Source organism: Bufo bufo, chromosome 8 (genome assembly GCF_905171765.1).
Source record: "Bufo bufo chromosome 8, aBufBuf1.1, whole genome shotgun sequence".
NCBI classification, from domain to species: Eukaryota; Metazoa; Chordata; class Amphibia; order Anura; family Bufonidae; genus Bufo; species Bufo bufo.
Window position 1 is genome coordinate 187,835,306 of NC_053396.1, and position 22,149 is coordinate 187,857,454.

At 40.7% G+C, this 22,149-nt stretch overlaps 1 pseudogene; it reads right to left on the reverse strand.

Annotated features, from left to right (window-relative positions):
* Positions 1-5,090: 5,090 nt before the first annotated feature.
* LOC121009423 overlaps positions 5,091-22,149 on the reverse strand; it is a 39,960-nt pseudogene continuing 22,901 nt past the window's right edge.

Here is a 22,149-nt window from a genome sequence, read left to right on the forward strand (position 1 = left end):
GAGAAGGCAGAATAAAAAATTAAATAAAAAAACAACTCAGACTTCTACAGTTCATAAGTGTTTAACAGGCATATTCTTAGCACCTCCAGCAGCATACATTTCTCTGGATATGCTGCACAAAATCCCCTTTTTATTTCTAAAATCCAGTTGTAATTTTATTGCCATTTATAACTTGGCAGTTCAGCGTATTTCAGTATGTCAATGCAACGGCCGGGTTCAGCGTCTGGGGGATCCCTTGCCCCTTGGGAGGTTTCTACGAAATATGTTCCTCTTATAGTGCAAGTAAATGTGACACCAGTTGCAGTTAAGCAACGGGGAAATGGAGTCCCCTTTGTAGATGGTAGTGTAGGTACCCAGTGTAGGAAGGCCAGAGTGGTGTTAAATAGGCCACAATATCCCTGGAGATGTAGTGTAGCACTTTGTCACGGTGCTCCTACCTGAATACGGGTGAATTCCAGACATGGCCGTCCATAGCAGTGCAAAAGGGGTTGATAACTTGGATGGGGCAGAACAAGGTTGAGTCTAGACTCGGTAAACGGTTAAACAGTTGCTTTACTTTGCATAAACGGTAATCCATACAGTTTCCAGTCTTTATGTTGGTTTCCAATAGGTTTTAACAGGCAAATGGCAGGGAAATACTTTCTCTGCAAACAAACTCCTCTCTGCTGTATCCTTAGTGTAGCTCTCTCAGCTCTGCTATGTCAGCAATAGTAGTCTGTCTCTTACAGTAGGCAATCCTAGGAACTTCTTGTCCTGGCATTTAGTACCTCAAGATTTAGCTTCAGCTTGGAATTAGGCAATGCAAGCCCAGGAGGGGACAAGCAACCATGTAGCCCTTTGCAGGCACGACCTGCAGGCCCAGCAGAGCAGTCAGTGCTCTGCTGGCCTTCACACAACCTCTCCCTTAGGAGGGTAGACTAGACACTCACTCACATTAGCCAAATTCCTCCTCTCCTTCTTCCGCTAGAGGGAGATCCAGTCCATTCCCTGCAATTAGCACTGCCAAGTGTTTGCTTCCACCCTGTGGTAAACCAGGCACATAACATGAAATATAATAGTTACATAGGAAAGAATATGCACATTATTAGGAGATAACATAAAATATATTTGGATGATGTAAGTTAGAGTACAGAAGATAGTAGCAAGGTGCAAAAGAGTGGTAATGGCACTCCGGGTCATTACATCAATACCAGTGTGCTCGTAGGAGGAGACATTTAATCACCAAAGACTGTTGCAACATCAGGCCTGGCATGGAGAGGGTGCCAGGGGTGAAGATGGGAATAGTAGTCTGGATGGTGGCAGGAATCCCGATCCAACACTCCCCTATGTAGCCAAGTCCACAGTGAGAACGTGATGTACAATCTCCACCAGGGCATACCTTAGCAAGAGGGGTTGCAGCATCCCACTACGTGTGTGTGGGCACTGCTTAAAAACACTTTTTACATTATTAAAAGCACTAGGTTGTAATGTATAATTTTGTATGTATGTATCTGCAAAATCCCTGTTAACAGGCCTATTAGGTGTAATTTATACATCCCACCACTAGATGGGGATAAAGTTCAGGTCCTAGATATATCTAGGTTAGGCCTAGTGAGGGGGTGGTGTTTTAGTTCTGAGAAAAGATGTACAGTACAGACCAAAAGTTTGGACACCTTCTCATTCAAAGAGTTTTCTTTATTTTCATGACTATGAAGGCATCAAAACTATGAATTAACACATATGGAATTATATACATAACAAACAAGTGTGAAACAACTGAAAATATGTCATATTCTAGGTTCTTCAAAGTAGCCACCTTTTGCTTTGATTACTGCTTTGCACTCTCTTGGCATTCTCTTGATGAGCTTCAAGAGGTAGTCCCCTGAAATGGTCTTCCAACAGTCTTGAAGGAGTTCCCAGAGATGCTTAGCACTTGTTGGCCCTTTTGCCTTCACTCTGCGGTCCAGCTCACCCCAAACCATCTCAATTGGGTTCAGGTCCGGTGACTGTGGAGGCCAGGTCATCTGGCGCAGCACCCCATCACTCTCCTTCATGGTCAAATAGCCCTTACTTTCAAAGTTTTCCCAATTTTTCAGCTGACTGACTGACCTTCATTTCTTAAAGTAATGATGGCCACTCGTTTTTATTTACTTAGCTGCTTTTTTCTTGCCATAATACAAATTCTAACAGTCTATTCAGTAGGACTATCAGCTGTGTATCCACCTGACTTCTCCTCAATGCCACTGATGGTCCCAACCCCATTTATAAGGCAAGAAATCCCACTTATTAAACCTGACAGGGCACACCTGTGAAGTGAAAACCATTTCAGGGGACTACCTCTTAAAGCTCATCAAGAGAATGCCAAGAGTGTGCAAAGCAGTAATCAAAGCAAAAGGTGGCTACTTTGAAGAACCTAGAATATGACATATTTTCAGTTGTTTCACACTTGTTTGTTATGTATATAATTCCACATGTGTTAATTCATAGTTTTGATGCCTTCAGTGTGAATCTACAATTTTCATAGTCATGAAAATAAAGAAAACTCTTTGAATGAGAAGGTGTGTTCAAACTTTTGGTCTGTACTGTATGTATTTGACATCTATTTGTACTGGCCTGCAGTAAAATTGATATCTAATGATTGTCTAATAGATCTCCAGCCACATAATTACTTTTTCTTTTCTGTCCGGTGAATGCCTAATGTTTGGGGCCTGTACTACACTGGCCTGCAGTAAAATTGTTATTGAATGGCCGTTTAATATACCTCCGACCACATAATCACTTGATCGTTTATGTACGGTCAATGCATCATTTTTGGCGCCTGAAATCTAACTGGCAACCAGTAAAATTGTTATACGATGACCGCATAATTTACCTCCAGCCACATTATCAATTGTGCTTTTCTGTATGGTGAATGAATAATTTTTGGGGCCTGTAGTCCAGTGGCCTGCAGTAAAATTGATATCCATTGACTGTCTAATATACCTCCGGCCACATAATCACTTGATTATTTAGGTACGTTGAATGCATAATTTTTTGGGCCTGTAATCTAACTGGCCAACAGTAAAATTGTTATACAGTGACCGCCTAATGTACCTCCAGCCACATTATCAATTGCTCTTTTCTGTCCGGTGAATGCCTAATGTTTGGGGCCTGTACTCCACTGGCCTACAGTAAACTTGATATTAAATGACCTTCTAATATACCTCCAGCCACAAAATTACTTGTTCTTTTCTGTCCGGTGAATGCCTAATGTTTGGGACCTTAGAGAAATTCAACGCCTATTGACGACGACCACGTGTTATCGAATTTCAACTGTTATCATTTGGGGTTTTTTCAAGAGGGGGGATTTCGTTAGCCATGTTTTTTAATCCAATTTTATATTTTTTGTTCTTTTAAACATATGTATTTGTATTTGACATCTATTTGCACTGGACTGCAGTAAAATTGATATCCAATAACCTCTAATATACCTCCAGCCACATAATCGTTGATGTTTTCTGTCAGGTGAATGCCTAATTTTGGGGCCTGTACTCCCGTGACCTAAAATTAAATTTTTAACAGTTTCCCTTTAAGACGCATAAAAATGGCCCCTGATTAAAATAGATATTTTTTGTAGGAATTTTTGCCATTGATCCCCCTTTGGTATGTCACTGTCCATGTTGTTGGACGATTTGTGCACTTCTTGTAAATATTTGGTGGCTGCAATAATGACCTAAAGGTTTTTTAGGTTCACCTGCCATTAAAGTGAATGAGGCACGCCGCGAACTTGCGGTTCGCGAACATTTGATCACGTTCACGAATCGTCCTGGCCGATGTTCGTCCATCACTAGTCTTCAGCAAAACATCAAAAAGTATTTTGCCTTCGAAGGGGAAATATTAGATTTAATGTTACCGTTATAAGATCAAATTGTATTGCGATTGTATGTGTGTGGGGTCTGAGCAATCGGATATTGGCCAGCTGAGCAGAGATGTACCTGTCTAGTGAAGTGACGGTACGGTATGGGGTGTACATCTGGTTCGCCTCCCTGTGGTGCACCCTGGGTAACTCTAAATAAACCAGCAAATTCTTACGGTCAGACAAAGAAAGCTTCTCCTGAGTCCTGACCAACAGGACACAAACTCTAATTTATAGACTGTGTTTGTGTGTGTGTGTGTGTGTGTGTGTGGGGGGGGTGTATATAGTGTGCGGTAGGAAAATGGATGTGCAATGTGTGAGAGATATTTTTCTTATATCTATACGTACATGCTACAGACATAGTGCTGTGATGTCACAACAATACTTAGTGCACAAATCAGTAATATCTACTTAGACCCGATAAAAAGTGAAGTTATATGTATCGCGAAAAAAAAATTCGGATTATAAGTGGCTACTTTCGCTATCACAAATATTTTATAACACTTTATCTGCATATAAAGCGATTGGTCTGACATGCATGTGAAATGTAATTAAATACACTAGTGTAATGTGAAATTACCTACAATGATCAGGAGTTCTTCCTCGCTGTCTCGAAATTTGCTTCCGACCATCTTTTCCAATCGCCTCAAAACTTTGGGTAGTTCGAAAACAGTTGCTAGGCCACGCCCCTTTTTGCGCATGCATATTAAGTGAATTTTACATTGCGATTTTAGTAAAGAGAAAAAAATGTGAACGAAGAAAGCGAATTCGCGATTTCACAAATATATGACGAATATTCTACCATACATTCACGAAATCGAATATTGCCCCTGCCGCTCAACACTAGTGTTAACCCTTGCTGCATTACAGGAAAAATGGTATTAAATTGGAAAATCTGCAAAAGAAGAGAAACCTCTATTTTCCTTTAATTCTAGTGGAGCACCTAAAGAGTTAACTATGTTTTTAAAATCAATTTTGAATAATTTGAGGGGTGTAGTTTTTAAAATGTCATTTCTGGGTAGTTTCTATTATGTAATCCTCTTAAAGTGACTTTATAACTGAATTTGTTCTTAAAAAAGTTGGTTTTGAAATTTTTTTATGAAAATTTTAAAAATTGCTTCCAAAAGCCTTCCAAAAATAAAATGACATTTACAAAATGATAACAACATAAAGTAGACATATGGTAAATGTTAATTAATAACTATGATATTGTTTTATTACTATTGGTCCTAAATGCAGAGAAATTCAAATTTAGAAAATTGTGAATTTTTCTAAATTTTCTGTAAATAAAGGAAAAAATAATCTATTGACTGAAATTTAATGCAATGAAGCACAATGTGTCATGAGAAAACAATCTCAGAATTAGTCGATAAGTAGAAGCATTCCAAAGTTATTAGCACATAAAATGACACGTCAGATTTGCAACATTTGGCTCGATCCATAAGGTGAAAACTGGGGTTAACGAGGTATAAAAGCCATTTTGTACAGTTTTGGAAAATTTCCAAGCCCAGATATGTCTGGTGTGATATTCAAGTCTTTTGGGGGTACAGATGCTTTCAAGTTGAAGTTTTGAAGTATGGTAATTAAGAAGATAAACAGCTCCATTCGAGCCAGACCATCTCCCAAACAAATCCTTTTACCTGGAGCAAAATACAAATATACAGCGTCATTGAACTGCATCATTTATAATGTAATAATCCAAGCAACCAGGGTGTGAATTATTTCTATATTGTGTCTTGTTTCCAGGTTAAATATTCTATTACATATTTCCTGCATAGACATGCTGTTAAATGGTAGAATTTTGGCTGGTTGCAGACCCTATCATGGGAAGTTTAGGAGATAAAAGCGGTTGTCCACATATCCTGCACTTTTTTCAGACTCCCCAACATGGCTGGACCCACGGTAGTGAGCATACTTACCTAATCCCCGTCGCTGGATTCCGGTTCCATTACTCCCCTGGTGCACAACTGGTCCTATAGCTACCATAGCATGATGTTGATCAGGTTCATATGACCGCCGCAGCCAATGACTGGCTGAGTTAGCTACGTCCCCAGCAGCGCACAAGTGGGAGTGATAGAGCTGGAACTCAGCAGCAGGGATCAGGTAAGTATGCTTTCTATCAAAGGTCTGGCCATGCTGCAGGGTCTGAAAAAAAGCTAAAGAAAAGGAGGACTATCCCTTCAATGCATTACATTAAAGGGCATCTGTCAGCACATTTGTACCTATGACACTGGCTAATCTGTTGGATGTGCACTTGGCAGCTGAAGACATCTGTGTTGTTCCCATGTTTATATGGGCCCGCATTGCTGAGAAAATTCATGTTGTAATATATGCAAATGAGCCTCTAGGAGCAACAGGGGCGTTGCCATTACTCCTAGAGGCTCAGGTCTCCCTGCAACTGCTACGTCCACTGCTCTTTATTGACAGGACCAGGCAGGGTAAACGTGATCACACCTGCCTGGCCCTGTCAATCAGTGTGCAGAGGGCATGGCAGTTGCAGAGACCTGAGCCTCTAGAAGTAATTACAACGCCCCTGTTGCTCATTTACATATATTAAAACTTAATTTTCTCAGCAATGCGGGCACATATGAACTTTGGACCAACACAGATGCCTTTAGCTAACAAGTGCACATGTAACAGGTCAGCCGGTGTCATAGGGACAAATCTACTGACAGATGACCTTTTAAAGGTATAAATTGTATACAGTAATCTCCCATAGTCCCTCTAGTGGTGGCAGCCGACAGAAAGAATTGTTATCATTAATCCCCTAACAGTCACATTAAAATTGGAAAAGAAAACTCCCTAATAAGTTACTTTGATCGTAGATTCTGAATTCAGGTCTCCGATAATTATAATTGACACAACTCAGGTGAGTTTAGTGCCTTTTAACCCCTTAATGACTCATTTTAGCCTGAAAGGCTTTTCCAGGATTTTTCTTTTTAAATACCAAGCCCCCTTCCCCCCTCTACTGGTACCTTTTAACATGTATACTCACCTGCTCCCCTTCACTCTGTTCTGGCTCTGGTTTGTGTTCGCTGAAATTATGGTACCTACAGTACCTATCAACTTTTGCACGGACGTAGTCACGTACCCCACTGCAGCCAGTGGTGACGTGTCCCCAAGAGATACATTACTGCTTGTTTATGTGTCGCTTGGGAACATTTCACCTCTGAAGCCATTCATTGGCTGCAATGGCGTAGGTGACTATGTCAATGCCCCATCTGAAAGAAAGCAAGACGGGGACCGGACAATGGTAGAAGAGGAGCCAGCATGCAGGACCAGAGTGGTGGAGGTAAATATGAATTGTTCAGATATGGAGAAGAAGATATAGATCGGACATCCACATGCCATGCATTGTTTTACTTTGTCTCTCAGTAAAATTTATAAATATCTTTATTGCTGTACTTTTTGATCAAAATACATAGACCCACTCACCATGTTAAGCTGACCTCTATTGAGTAGATCCCTAATCTAAGTATGAATTGTTCAATAGGCTATGCAGGCTAGGGCTCATTAGTTAATAGTTCATTATTTCCAGAAACCCCCTTTAAGGATTGGCATTCATTAACATATATTAACCTGCCAGCATGTCAAATTAAATCTGACTGGTCACTGTAGTCTAGAGGGGAAAGGCACCTTAAAAACTTCAGCATTCCCTGCTTCTGGGCAGGGCTGACATAATTTTCTCGCATTGTCTCTGAAAATAAGTACAGTCCTTGCAAATTTGGAACTGTTGTAGAGATGGGTGAATCAATTATAAACAATACATTTCACAAAAATTATTTTGTCAAACGAATCTGAACTTTTGGAGATTCGCTTTCGGATGATTCACTCAGAATGGTGCCCGCTCAGTATTTTAGCAAGGAAACAGGGCAGGGAGGATGAAGACAGAGGATCACATGACCCCAGGCAGGGCCCCGATCAGTGCCTGACAGCCAATCAGGAGGGAGGATAGTGGCTGGTCCATTAGACTTCATGTTAGCTGTTAATTACAATGTGGAAAAGTTTAAGGGCTATGAATACTTTTTCACGGCACTGTACAGATGTTATTGTGAGCTCAGCCATTCATGTGAGAGCTGTATAACCTTTTCACATACTCATGGAGAGTGGCACATCCATGAGTACATGAATAGGCAGTGCAGTGATAACAGCTTCTAGCTAGGCCCTAACCCAAACATGTACATACTATAGCTGAATATACCTCTAGCCAGAGGCATGAAGGCATCATTCTTTTTAAATTCATCATTTTCATCCAAGAAATTCTTGGGGTTGAATTCATTTGGGTATGGGAAGCAGGTGGGGTCTTTCAGGACAGAAGATAATATGGGATACACGTTAGTGTTCTGAAATAAGACAGAATAAGACAGTGTAGTTTAAATCAATTGTTAGTTTCAGAGAAAAAAAAAGATTTTGAAGGGTATTTAGACTTAAAAATGTAGGGTTCATTGTTTAGGACCTCCATCAATTAACCAAAGCTTTGAATGGCGATTAAGATAGCTCTGGTTCTGGCAATCAGATAGCCTACTGTTTCAATGGACACTGTTTAATCTGTCCCTGTAATTTCCCTGTGATGGCTCTACAGTTTTCTGATGTTCTCTGAATGCCAGAAAATGTCCACCCCCAACTACATATAGTGATGCCTAAAAGTTTAAGAACACTTTAGACAATGACCCTAAGCAAACAAGTCATTCTACAAAAAAATAAAGAAGAATAAAGTTAAACTTTTGGAATAGTTGAGTCAAAGTTCTGCCCTTAATCCAATACAAATGTTGTGTAAGGACCTGAAGTGAGCAGTTTGAGGAGGAAACCCATAAAGCTGTTTTGTACAGAGGAATGGGCTAAAATTCCTTCGAGCTGATATGCAGTCAACAATTTCCAGAAACTTTTAGTTGCAGTTTTTGTTACACAAGGGATCACACCAAATACTGAAAGCAAAGAGTCACATAATTTTGCCACTCACAGACATGGGATTATGGATTATTTTCAGTGTTATATTTTTGACTCATTTGTTTAATTTGGTTATCTTTATCAACTTTTAGGATTTGTGTGAACATCTGATGTAGTTTAAGGTCAAATTTATGCAGAAATATAGAAATTTATGTAGGGCTCACAAACTTTCAAGCACCAATGTAAATGGAACATCTTAATCTACTTCCCAGAAGTCTTTCCATCCAAACATTTTACGATACCTACCATAGGTATGGAGTACCCTCTGTATGTAATGTCTTTTGTTGTCTTCCGTGGCAAACCCATTGGAAGCAAATCTGCGAAACGTTGTATTTCATGAAGAACAGCATCAGTGAAGGGCATCTGCTTCTGGTCTTGAATCTTTGGGCATCGTTCAAGACCAATGACCTTGTCAATCTCCTTATGGACTTTGTCTAGTAATAATGAGAAATGGAAGTGTTGTATAATACATTTTTAAATGTCGATTTTTCATTATGGTAATGTTAATATATCGCATTAGGAACCCAATAAGACACATTTTGTAGCCTATTCTCACTGTTGCCAATCAGTTGCCATTAGGGTCTTTCTCTTATGGAAAGATTTTCATTGCAGTTAGTGCAAGCTAGAAGTATGTTGGACATATAGGGATGAAAATAAAGAATAATAAAAAAGGTCCACATTCTGTTGAGGTGTTGACATCTTCCCATTAATATACTACATTTTTAAAAGAATAATTGAAAAGTTCTTTATCTACCAAGGACATCAGGATATTTCATAAGAAGAAGCAGAGAATAAGTTAGGGTTGTGCTGATGGTCTCCACCCCAGCAAAGAAAATCTGCAAAGTACTGTTCACTAAGTTGGTGAGGTGGAATTCACTTTTGGGATTAGTATTTTCCTTTAAATAAAAGAGGAAAAAATATTACATATGCATTATATCTTACTATCATATTACTATTATCATTATGTTGATTTTTCCATTGAAATTAGTGTAAAAGTGATTTTCCCCTCGTATCTCCCTTCTGTTTACCATTCACAACGCCAAAGTCTTAGTATGTAGCAGAGGGATCTTTGAGCCCCCTTCACATTAATTGTTGGTCAACACATTTAATTATTTGTTACAAAAGTTATGGTTGTGCACACAGAATCTGAGTTGTCTATCCATATTTATTCTTCTGTTTAGGTTAAGTGCCCTCATGAAATGGAAGATTTTATGATATTTCATGTGCTTCTTGAACTTTTATATGGCAGGACAGAGGTGGCATGCTAAATCTCATGCCAATTGCAGAGGCATTTTATATTAGAGGCAATATTTCTACTACAGATGATAAGTGCGTGCAGGACCCAATGGTTCAATCGGGGTCCCTGACAAGTCAGCCAAGAAAGAATATGTGTATTAGAGAATCCACTTGGAATCTGTTGTGATCTTTTTGTGATTTGTTTCAGGTGAGCGAGAGAGAGAACCAAATATGCTACTAGGGTTTTCTGGGCAATATGTATACATTGACTTGGGGTATTATTCATTACGGAGAGCGCCTAGCATGCATAGTATGTGTGTGGAATATTGTAAGCCAGGCAATGCTTTTGGAAAAAGCCTGCCTTGTGATATACCTCATAATTGCCTACTATCTATATTTTCATTGTGTCACCCATCTTGCCCAGTAAACAGTGTTATTTGTTATAACAAAGCCAGCATAGTCATTGCTTCCTGCTATCCATCCACCATCAAGGACACACTAGGTTGTATCCCAAAGTGAAGAAGGGTTACACCTCTCCATTCACTGCTCATACAACCCAGGGAGCGCTGGAGCAGGAATTAGCCACCGTGAGGACTGTAACCAACTTTATTGCCAAAGCCACCACTCCTATCATCCCACCCTCCCGTTTTTAATTTACCTTTTCCATTTTGATGAGAAAAGCATCAACATAATCCCTGGGGTTATTCCTATTCAAAGATTTCTTGTTTATTTCAACTATTTTTTCCACAAACTTAAGGAGTTTTTTTAGATAGATGAAGACCTTCTGGTGTTTCCCAGGGATAAACAACATGATCCACGGGAACATTTCATACAGCTAAAGTAAAATAAAGTGGAGGTTTAAAACATAGTAGTAGGTGTGATAATATGAAAAACATTAGCATCATAATATATGTTATGAAGCAACAGATACATTGCAAAATGCTCCACCGAATCATTCAATTATACAGCATCCTTCCATCGCACCCCAACTTGCCTCCTCCTAAAAACTTTAGAAAAATATGCAAATATATATACACCCTTTCCTCTCCACAGTCTGGATCATGTGAAGCACCCTGGTCTCTAATGCTCTCATTCTTTTATAATTTTCTATCATGCTTTGCCAAAATACTGAAGAAACATAAATTGCCACAATTTCAATGTTTTGCTCATCTCTAGTAAGAATCAAACCTTCTTTAGTTCTAACCTGGCCCCAAGTTGAGCTGGCAATGGAGAATGTTTTATGCATCAAGGAAATAACATTCAGGAGTTCTGCATCCTCGTAATCACAACGATTTCCAAACATGATGGAGAAAATAACATTGCAGGTAGCTTTACTGATGTACAATCGAGGTTCCACCAAAGATTCTAGGGCACAGAGAAAGATGAAATGCCTGTAAATTTAGAGATTTCTGCATTATACAATTTTTTGTCCAATAGGAGAGGAGTCTCTGACATGTATTGGAAGTTAAAACTCTCAAAGAACAGAACTCTGGCCTGATGGGTGTAAACTGACCCAAACTAACACTCTTATAGGTCATCATGATGCTGTGACTTTACATCTTTAGACCAAGAGTCTGTCTGAATTTCTGGCCGCATTACAGACATCTGAATGAGACCTTGGTTTGTGAGCGTGTTCAGTATTTGATGCCCCTAAATGGGCAGAGCTTTTCTAAATGTTTGTCTCAGACATGTTTATAGGTACCCACATGTGTCAGGCTTATTGCCTCTTATCAGTTAAGAATAGGAATTTGGTTGACTGTGTGAGATGATGTGTTTATTTGGCACATATTTTGGATGACAACCCAGATCATGTTTTAAGTAGTGTTGAGCGAACTTGTGTTTTAAGTTTGGCGTCTAAAGTTCGGGTTCGGGTTATCGAAGTATCCCGTTATGGATTCCGCTAGCACGGACCATAACGGAATTTAGAATCCATAACGGGATACTTCAATAACCCGAACCCTAACTTTAGACGCCGAACTTAAAACACAAGTTCGCTCAACACTAGTTTTAAGCCTTTTTAAATGGGTTGTTTCATAAGTACAACCCCTGTCTATATGCCCTATTATGGCATATGGACACCATAAAGGGGGACTCCCCTCTATAAGCTAGCGTGAAAAGCTGCTGTGCATGACCATCTCTTGTTCTGATGGGCTTCAGTTATCCTTGTATTACAAAGATGGCCATTCATCTGAATGGATGGCATGTAATATTACTTGTCCTCCTCGATGAATGCATCAGGAGAAGTGCCTTGCTGCAACTATTTGGTGGAGGATGTCGAAAGTAACTAGGGGTCACATATCTAACTTCTGGAGTTTTTTGCCTACTTTTTTTCCAAAGAACATTGCAATAAAAACTACCTATGTTTGGCTGGATCTCTGCAAGGAGAATCAATACTTTTCCTGTGTCAAAGTACACGATATAGCTATAAAGTACTGTCTCTATTTTTTACCCAAATCTCATCCATTGGTCTTTGCTCCTTAAGTCATCAATAATTAGCTGGGCCTTATGTGACTCTACCTTGGACTAGATCTAAAAGGAAAAAAAGGAGTATCTTTCCTTTTGATTTTTATCTCAGTCATGATGGCAGGAGCACACATCAACACCCCAAAGAACATATGTGAGACTAGACTATAGTCATTTTTACACTGCAGGGAAAAGCAGAATTATATGGAAGGAAGCATTCCATCCAGGTAAATGCCTGCTTATTTTGCTTGTTCATGGGGTGATCTGCAGCACCTTTACATATGCCAATTATCGGGAAAAGCATTTGTATGCACATTTGTTCCCGATAGTCGAACCAAAAATCAGGCCATGTAAATCCACCATAAGTGTCCCTTCAGGTAATAACTTCAGAAATTAATTTCTACTGTTAAAAACCTTTTACCCAACTCGGGTTCGGTTCCAAGTGGTACCTTGGTTCCTTGGAACCGAACCCGAGTTCGGTAAAAGGTTTTTAACAGTAGAAATTCATTTCTGAAGTTATTACCTGAAGTCTCAGCAAGACTTCGCAAAGTAATAACTTTGGCTCATCAGAGCCAATACATTCTAATACTGTACAAAGCGCTTGCTCCGTACAGTATTCTAATGAAGTTTTAATGCGAATCGACTTCATCCCAACTTTACATGTATATGACTTTCATAGACTTTTGTTTTATAATATGATTTTTATAAAAATACTAAGATTACATAGTAGAACACCTGTTTTCTTAAGTTCCGTCACTAGACAGGCAGCCTCTTCTTGAATCCGTTCCTCTGTGTTTCTTCTTCCCATGCCCAATTCCCGCAATGTGGAAAGTGAAAATTTACGAAGCTCCCTCCATCTGTCCATGTTACTTGTGAAAGCAATCCCTGAATGGTGAAATTGAATTTATATTTTTCGTAAATATATTCATGCATGTGTACATTATAGCAAAATAAATTATGTCTTTATGGTATGTGAAGAGTCGTGAGCCGGCTTCACAAATAACTTTTGGCAGCCATACATATTAGATGAATGCCAAGTGAACCCACCGACATCAGCAGACCAGATGACCATCTAATGTGTAATGGAGTCTTCTGAAACTTTCCTGACAGCAGATATCTCCAATCTCAAAGGATATACATGTAAGCAGATGTTGAACCAAGCATTTATGTGTATGGGGGGTAGTTGGATGGTTCTAACTCTCCATGGGCTACAGAAATATGTTAACAATGCACATTGCATAAATTAGGACATATCCCACCAGTTTCGGCAGGATCTAATGTCAATCTAATGTGTACAGTGGTAGCCTAACAAGGATTTTAACATGTCAGATCCTTTGTTCTCCAAGAATACAGCATAAGCACAATTATAAGTGTTACAAGGCCAAATAAGTGCCCTTCTGACAGTCATCCACAGATCCCCCATAAGTGTCATCCACAGATCCCCACAAGTGTCATCCACAGATCCCCACAAGTGTCATCCACAGATCCCCCATAAGTGTCATCCACAGATCCCCACAAGTGTCATCCACAGATCCCCCTAAGTGTCATCCACCACAGATCCCCATAAATGTCATCCACAGATCCCCACAAGTGTCATCCACAGATCCCCCTAAGTGTCATCCACCACAGATCCCCATAAATGTCATCCACAGATCCCCTCCCCGCCCAGCGCTGCCTCCTAGCTAATTTATTCACTTCACTTGCCTCTGTGTATTCTCACACAGGCGCACTGGCAGAGGCATCGTCGAACAAAGTGCGCTGGAAGACGGCGCATGCGCACTTCGCTCGACGATGCCTCTGCCAGTGCGCCTGTGCGAGATTATACAGAGGCAAGTGAAGTGAATAAATTAGCTAGGAGGCGGCGCCACGGGCCGGGGGCCGGCGCCTCCAGCAAGAGTGCGCTCTACGCGGTGGCGTACCTTGCTTATGGGTGGCGCGGCCCTGGTACTGCCAGCATTGCTGCAGAGGTTAAAAGGGTTGGGGGTCAGCCTGCACAGACCATACGCCGCACACTGTATCAAATTGGTCTGCATGGCTGTCGTCCCAGAAGGAAGCCTTTTTCTAAAGATGATACACAAAAAAGCCCACAAACAGTTTGCTGAAGACAAGCAGACTAAGGACATGAATTACTGGAACATGTCTGATGAGATCAAGGTAAACTTATTTGGTTTAGATGGCGTCAAGCAAGCATGGTGGTGGGAGTATCATAGTTTGGGGCTCAATGGGTACTGCCAACTGTGGGGATCTACAGTTCATTGAGGGAACCATGAATGCCAACATGTACTGTGACATAGTGAAGCAGAGCATGGTCCCCTCCCGTTGGATACTGGGCTGCAGTACAGTATTCCAACATGATAACGACCTCAAACACAACTCCAAGACAACCACTGTCTTTCTAAAGAAACTGAGGGTAAAGGTGCTGGACTGGCCAAGCTGTCTCCAGACCTAAACCCTATTGAGCATCTGTGGGGCATCCTCAAATGGAAGGTGGAGGAGCGCAAGGTCTCTAACATCCACCAGCTCTGTGACATTGTCATGGAGGAGTGGAAGAGGATCCCATTGGCAACCTGTGAAGCTCTATTGATTTCCATGCCCAAGAGAGTTAAGGCAGTGCTGGAAAATAATGGTGGTCACACAAAATATTGACACTTTGGGCACAATTTGGCCATTTTCACTAAGGGGTGTACTCACTTTTGTTGCCAGCGGTTTAGACATTAATGGCTGTGTGTTGAGTTATTTTGAGGGCACACCAAATTGACACTGTTATACAAGCTGCACACTGACTACTATACATTATATCAAAGTGTGATATCTTCAGTGTTGTCCTATTAAAAGACATAATAAAATATTTGCAAAAATGTGAGGGGTGTACTCACTTTTGTGAGATACTGTATATATAGGTATTTATAGGGGTTTTCCTAGATTTTGATAATGATGACCTATCCTCTGGATAAGTCATCAGAATCTGATCGGTGGAGGCATAACACCCTGGTCCCATGCGATCAGCTGTTTGAGAAGGCACAGGCTCTCCTATGAGCACCGCGGCCTTCTCACAGCTTACTAAGCACAGCACCGTACATTGTATAGTGGTCGGGATCATGCTCAGCCCCATTCACTTCACAATGTATGGCGCTGTGATTGCTAAGCTGCAAGAAGGCTGTGGCGCTGTCAGGGAAGCCGGTGCCTTCTCAAACAGCTGATCGGTGAGTGTCCCAGGTGTCGGACGCCGACCTATCAAATACTGATGACCTATACTGAGGAAAACCCCTTAAACGACCCTTTGCACTAACCAAAGGATACCGCATGGGGGATGAATGATCTGTTATAGGATTGTTCATCCTACATTTACATTATGTCAACAGTATATCCCATATTTACACATAGAGATGTGCTGTCGACCAGTTAACGTTTTTCTGATGACATTAAAGATCTAATCGGCGGGGGTTGATGTGATGACGTAGTCACGCTACGTTTCGCCTCCCTCCTCCACCTACCATGCCTTGTAACCTATGCGCTACCCTGAGCGAACTGAGGGCCTCACCGCTTCTGACCCTTGATACAGGTCTGGATCTCTTCAATACCCTCCCTGTCTCCGTGCTGTGACTGCCCGCTTTAATCTGGCATTCCCTGGAGGGCTCTTGTCTTCGGTCTTCGCCTGCTCTCTTTTGCCCTTCCGCTCCTTGCTCCTCCACCTCCTCGTTCTCCGCTCCTCGCCGGTCCCTGGATCAAAGTTTGAAGAGACGCTGCTCTGTGTCCTCCCTGATTTGTTTGTTTGATCCACCCTACCTTTTGTCTCCTTGTGCATATCCTCCGACCCTCCTGTGTTTGCTTCCTCATACCAAAGGTCTGCTTTATTTGTTTTTCTCCTGAATATATTATCGGACTGATATTGGTTATACTTTGGATGAACTATTTGGATGAACATTTTTTATTTATTTTTTATTTTTTTTGCTTTTTACCACAGCAAGTCTTGATATTTCCCCTCTGGTAATTAATATAAGAAGGTAGAGAAGGTAGAGAGGGGAGAGACGACGTAAATGTCTTGTCAAAAGATGAATCCTCACCACTGATTGAAATATTGGGCGTGGTTAAAAAAAATGGAGAGTTAATAAAAGACATATCAACTCAAATTGGGGTAATGACTGATGTGGTTCTGATAAAAGATGACATCTCCAAAATATGGGACAGAGTAACTACCATAGAAAAAACTGTGGAGGTCCTAGAGAAGGAAGTTAAAACGGAAATCCCCATGTTGAGATCTGAGGGTAACACCTTAAAAAAATAGATGGTGGATCTGAAAGATAGGTCTAGGTGATGCAATGTGAAAATTGTGGGCTTCCCTGAAGGCATGGAAGGGCACAATCCTGGTGATATGATACACAAATTAATTCCGGAGAGGTTTGGAAGGGAGCATTTGTAACATCCCAGAGTTATGCTACGAAACTCTCTTACCCTGCTACAACCTGTCAAGTGTATCTGCATTGTCATCCTGTGTAATTTAATGTCACATCCTCACTAATGTGCATTATAATCCTTGTTAAATGTATTTGCTGTAATTTCTATGTACATCAGCAGGTGGCAGCAATGTGTTTAGCAGAGAGTTCAGTTTAGTGTTTCTAGACTGGAATAATATAGTCCAGTTTAGCTCCCCCTCTGTGAGGAGGTGTGGAATGTTCCCATATCCTGCCTCATGGGTGGGGAAGGAAGTTAGAGTTAGTGTGCCAGCCACCCCGGCTAGGGGAAGGCTGCGTGTGTAGGAGCTCCCAGTTCTAGGGATCCAAGCCAGTCTCTTGTCTCGGCTGAGACAAAAGATCATCATTCCCAGTCTGAGGCCTTCAGCCTCAGCTGGTGGAAAGCAAGCAGCCACCTCCAGTTTTCCAGGAAGAACCATACCCTGTGAGCACAACTGTGAGTTCCGTCCAGAGACCAGGAGAAGCTAAATGCCTCCTCAGCTAGTCAGTCCCCAATACAGCAGAAGTCAGATAGAGCAGAAGATATAGATTCCTGCCACATCACAGAGCCATAAGCAGACAACTTATCCTGCAGAGAGCTCCAGGCACATGATAGAAGCAGAAGATAGATTCCTGCCATACATTGCCAATACCTGCTGGGACTTCAGACTATTGCTGTACCTCATATGGATTACTGCTGCATCAAGTAAAGACCAGTTTGAACTTCATTACAAGTCTGGATCTCATTTACTGCTACCAAATCCCTCAACTACTCCTACTAGCAACACACTCATTTTATTGCAAGTGAGCCAGGATCCAGGAGTCCAGCCGTACCAAGGTAGGAGACACCGTTGACACCATTGCTATTACCACACAGAGACATTACACCACTCTGGCATTCCTAACCTGGTACGTGAGTTGCAACACCTTAAAGGGCCCTGAGACTGTACCCTGTGCACGCTGCAATTGGCGTCACAAACAAAAACTATAGACTATTATATCCATATCCGGACCTACTGCATAATTTGGCGTCCGTGTAACCGTACCATGGTCCGGCTCATTGCACATTTCTCTCCATTATTTTTTGTGGAAAGGGCCCATCGGGTTCCAGGGGGTAAACGTACTTCTGGAAGGTACCCGCAGACAGTTCTTGTGAAGATACTTGTTTTACGAGACAGGGACATGATCTTGAGAAGGGCAAGGGAGTGCCCCCCTATTTTATACAATGGAAATAGACTGCCATTTTTTCCAGATTTTTCTAAGGATATTCAAGAAAAGAGACATAGCTATACTGAGGTTAAGAGATGACTTTGTGAAAAGAACATTAAATATTAATTTGTCTATCCGGCAAAACTGCAGATAATCTTTAATAGTAGGACTCACTTTTTTGATACTCCTGACCTTGTGGTAGGCTGGCTTGATCAGGATAACATCTGATCCTTTTTGCTTTTTTCCATTGTGGCGGGTGGGGGGGGGGGGAGAGGTGGTCTCAGTTGAGAGATCTGTCCTAAGATGGTGGCGGATCAAGAGTTGGTGGGGTGGGGGTCAGGTATGTAGTTTGTGGGGTGAGTTGCGATGCATCTCCCAGGTTGGGGAGGGGGAGGTAGGGACTGAAATGTTTTCCTTTTTTTTTGGCTGATTGATGTCGGTTAGAATCCTAACCTGGAATGTTCTGGGTCTTGGTGATAAATTAAAAAGACAGGCAGTTTGTGATTGGGTTTGGAGACATCTTCCAGCGATTGTCAGTTTAGTGGAAACCCACTTTACTGAGGGGGAGATCCCTCAACTCGGTGGGGGTTGGGCCGTGCAGACCTATCATTCCACTTTTACTAGTTATTCAAGAGGAGTAACAGTATTAATTCACAAAGGGATTTATTTTGTCTGCTGGGTCTCCTCCATCGATAAGCAGGGGAGATTTGTTTTCCTTTATTAAAACTTATCTGGGAAACTATGCATCTTGGCTTTTATTTATATTCCATCCCCTTTTTCTCTTTATGTACTTAACAGTTTACTAACTTTTATGGATCAGTGGCCTGAATTCCCTGTCATTGTGATGAGGTACTTAATTGTGTTATTGATCCGGAAAAGGATAGGTTCTCCATGGAGAGAGATACGTGTATTCACGCGTCAAGGGTCTCTTTTGTCCCGTTTTTGCCCCTGATGAAGCACGTGAGCGAAACCCGGGTCGGGCAATGGGAGGATTTGTATTAGTGATATGCCTTTTACAAGTTATTGTATAGTGCTTCACTATCAGTGCAACCCCTTGATATCCTGCAGGTTTCTGTTGGAGGAGGGGAGGTTACCTGAGGAAATCGTGTGTTTTCCATGTCCAGACGGACTGAGGAGAGCATTGGGTGGAGGAAAGGATTCAAAGAAAACTTGCAGCGTGGTCCTATAAATAGAGGATGGTAGTCTTCCGGAATCAGAGGCGGTAAATGTACTAATATTGAAAAAAGGCAAAGATCCCTTAGACATGGGTTCATATAGGCCGATTTTTTTACTCAATACAGATGTTAAGCTTCTCTCAAGGATTATTACTACTAAGTTGTCTAAAGTTATTTCATCTCTTATACATCCTGACCAAAATAGTTTATAATTTCCATCGCCTTTTTGCCAATATTCAATTCTCCCCCCCCCCCTGTCGCTCCATCCTGTCTTTGGATGCTTCTAAGGCCTTTCACAGGGTGGAGTGGAGATTCCTCTGGAGGGTGTTAGAGAAGATGGGATTTGGTATCAAGTTTCTAAATATGGTTAAACTTCTGTACAAATCCCCCAAGGAGAGGTTGAACATTAATAAGATGCTTACAAGGTGTATTTCCTTGGGGCGAGGTACTTGTCAAGGATGTCCACTTTCTCCACTATTATTAGATATTTATATTGATCTCCTTGCTGTTAGAGTCAGGCAGGATTCTAGGATTGAAGGATTTGGAATATTGGGCACAGAAGATCGTATTTCCTTATATGCCGATGATGTTTTATTTTACATACAACATATTAATACTACACTCTTGAGGGTTATTTGAGTTGTTAATTCCTTTGGTGAAGTTTATATTAACTGGTCTAAAACTATTCTTATGCCTTTAGATAGACTAGAACCTCTTACTGAGGAGCTGTCCAGCAATTTGAGGATCTCTGATTTATTTGAATATTTGGGTATGATTATTTCTTCTAAGATTGAAGATTTCTTACAGCTTAATTTGATCCCATTGATAACTAAATTGAGATCTAAAATAAAGATATGGCTCTGACTCCCGCTATCTAGAGCTGATAGAATATCCCTGGGGAAGATGGTAATTTTGCCCCAACTACTGTATATCCTCGGGAACTCTCCAGTATGGATTGAAGATACGTTTTTTAAACTGATTGAGAGAATCATTAATGACTTACTTTGGGGGAGAAAGTGAGTAATGCTTAAACTGGAGTATTTTTATAAGCCTATGGAACAGGGAGGATTAAATCTTCCCTGTTTCAAGGGCTATTTTATAGCATCTCAGTTATGGTTGTATTATGAATGGGAGATAACCCCACTTTGTAGAATTTTGGTAAAGACTTCTTCACATGATAATATCTTTGCTTTATTGGAATCCCGCCAATTAATCAATCCCCAACAGGAATATAGAGTTGCTGTGAAGCTACTTATCAAGTCCTGGAGTACTATTAGAGATTAGTTGGGAATAAAGGCGTCCCTTTGTTGCACTCCCCTTTGGCATAATTATTATTTAAAGGCCTTGATTGGTTGGGGATCAGTATTGGCAAAATAATAATATTTATTATCTTGCACAGGTGGTTGGGAATGGCCACATTTTTTCTTTTTTGGAGTTAGCACAAAGAGAAAATATATCTAATTTGTCTTTCGGTATTTTCAGCTCGGCATGTTCGGCACTTTCTAGTATAAAAGAAAAATCGCTTTTTTATATATAGACACTTTTCTCAATGTTATAAATATCTACTTAAAGCACGATTTATTAATGTACACTCTCCTGGGCAAAAGGCCTGGAGAAGGGATAGCCCAATGATTCAATTGGATGATTGGTATAATATAATGGTGAATGTGGGATTAGTTTCTCATAATTTTAATCATATATTGGTTCAATTTAATATTTTACACAGAATTTATATTACTCCTTTAAGGCTTAATAAACGGTGTTTGAGAAGCACTTCTAACTGTCCACAGTGTGAGTCACCTGAGGCCGATCATTTACGTATGTTTTGGACTTGTACAGAACTAAAAGAATACTGGGAGGTAATACATAATTATACTACCCAAAATTTGAAAGTGGCAATTCCATTTACTGTAGAGTCTCTTGGATTTTGAGTGATCTTTGCAAGGTTGGGTGCCATAAAAACAAAAGTAATTCTTTTGGTTAAAATAATGTTTTTGGCAAGGCTTGTGATAGCACGGGCTTGGTTCTCATCTAATACCCCAAGTATAAATACATGGTTAAATCTTGGAATAGAAGTTTATGAGACGCACAGGAGTGGGTGAGGCCACAGGTGGAGGTGCTCACAGTAAAAAAGGATTCGCCCCTCCTTTACAAGTAAAACAATATAAAAAGGTATACTGGGCACTCACACTGTAGGTAGAACCACGAATAAAATCGATACTGATTACTAAATTCAAAATTTATTAGTATTTATTAATATAGCTGATGGCTTAATGGATCACTAAAATACAATAAAATACACTGTGATAAACTCGACTGTCTGGAAGTCAATAAAATAACAATAGAATATAATAATGCATTAGAACCTAAAAGAAATTAGAAATAGTGATTATTAAACAATAAATAAGAATAAAATAACGAATAATATAACGAATAATAAAGCACGGCTGGTATCAGATAATTTGTAGGACAATCGGGTTCCTGGCCCAAAGAAATGCTACTACTGTTGGAGCAAATTGTATGGATGATCCAATTCAATAGAACGGTAAAAGAGCAATGTTAATGTTGCAGTGGGTGTAATATGCGGCGTCCCGCTAGTACTCACTGTTCGATAATTATTAGTGTGTAATAAACACTACTGAAGCTCCGGTTCTCTGTGTCACCCAGTAGCTGTTCCCAGGTTGTCTTCCGCCTCCGGTTTAGTACGGCTCCGGGCACCGTTCCGTACAATTCAAGAGCCGATGACTTTCAAGCCTGTGTCTGCCTGCTTCCACGCTGGATTAAGTTGGCAGTC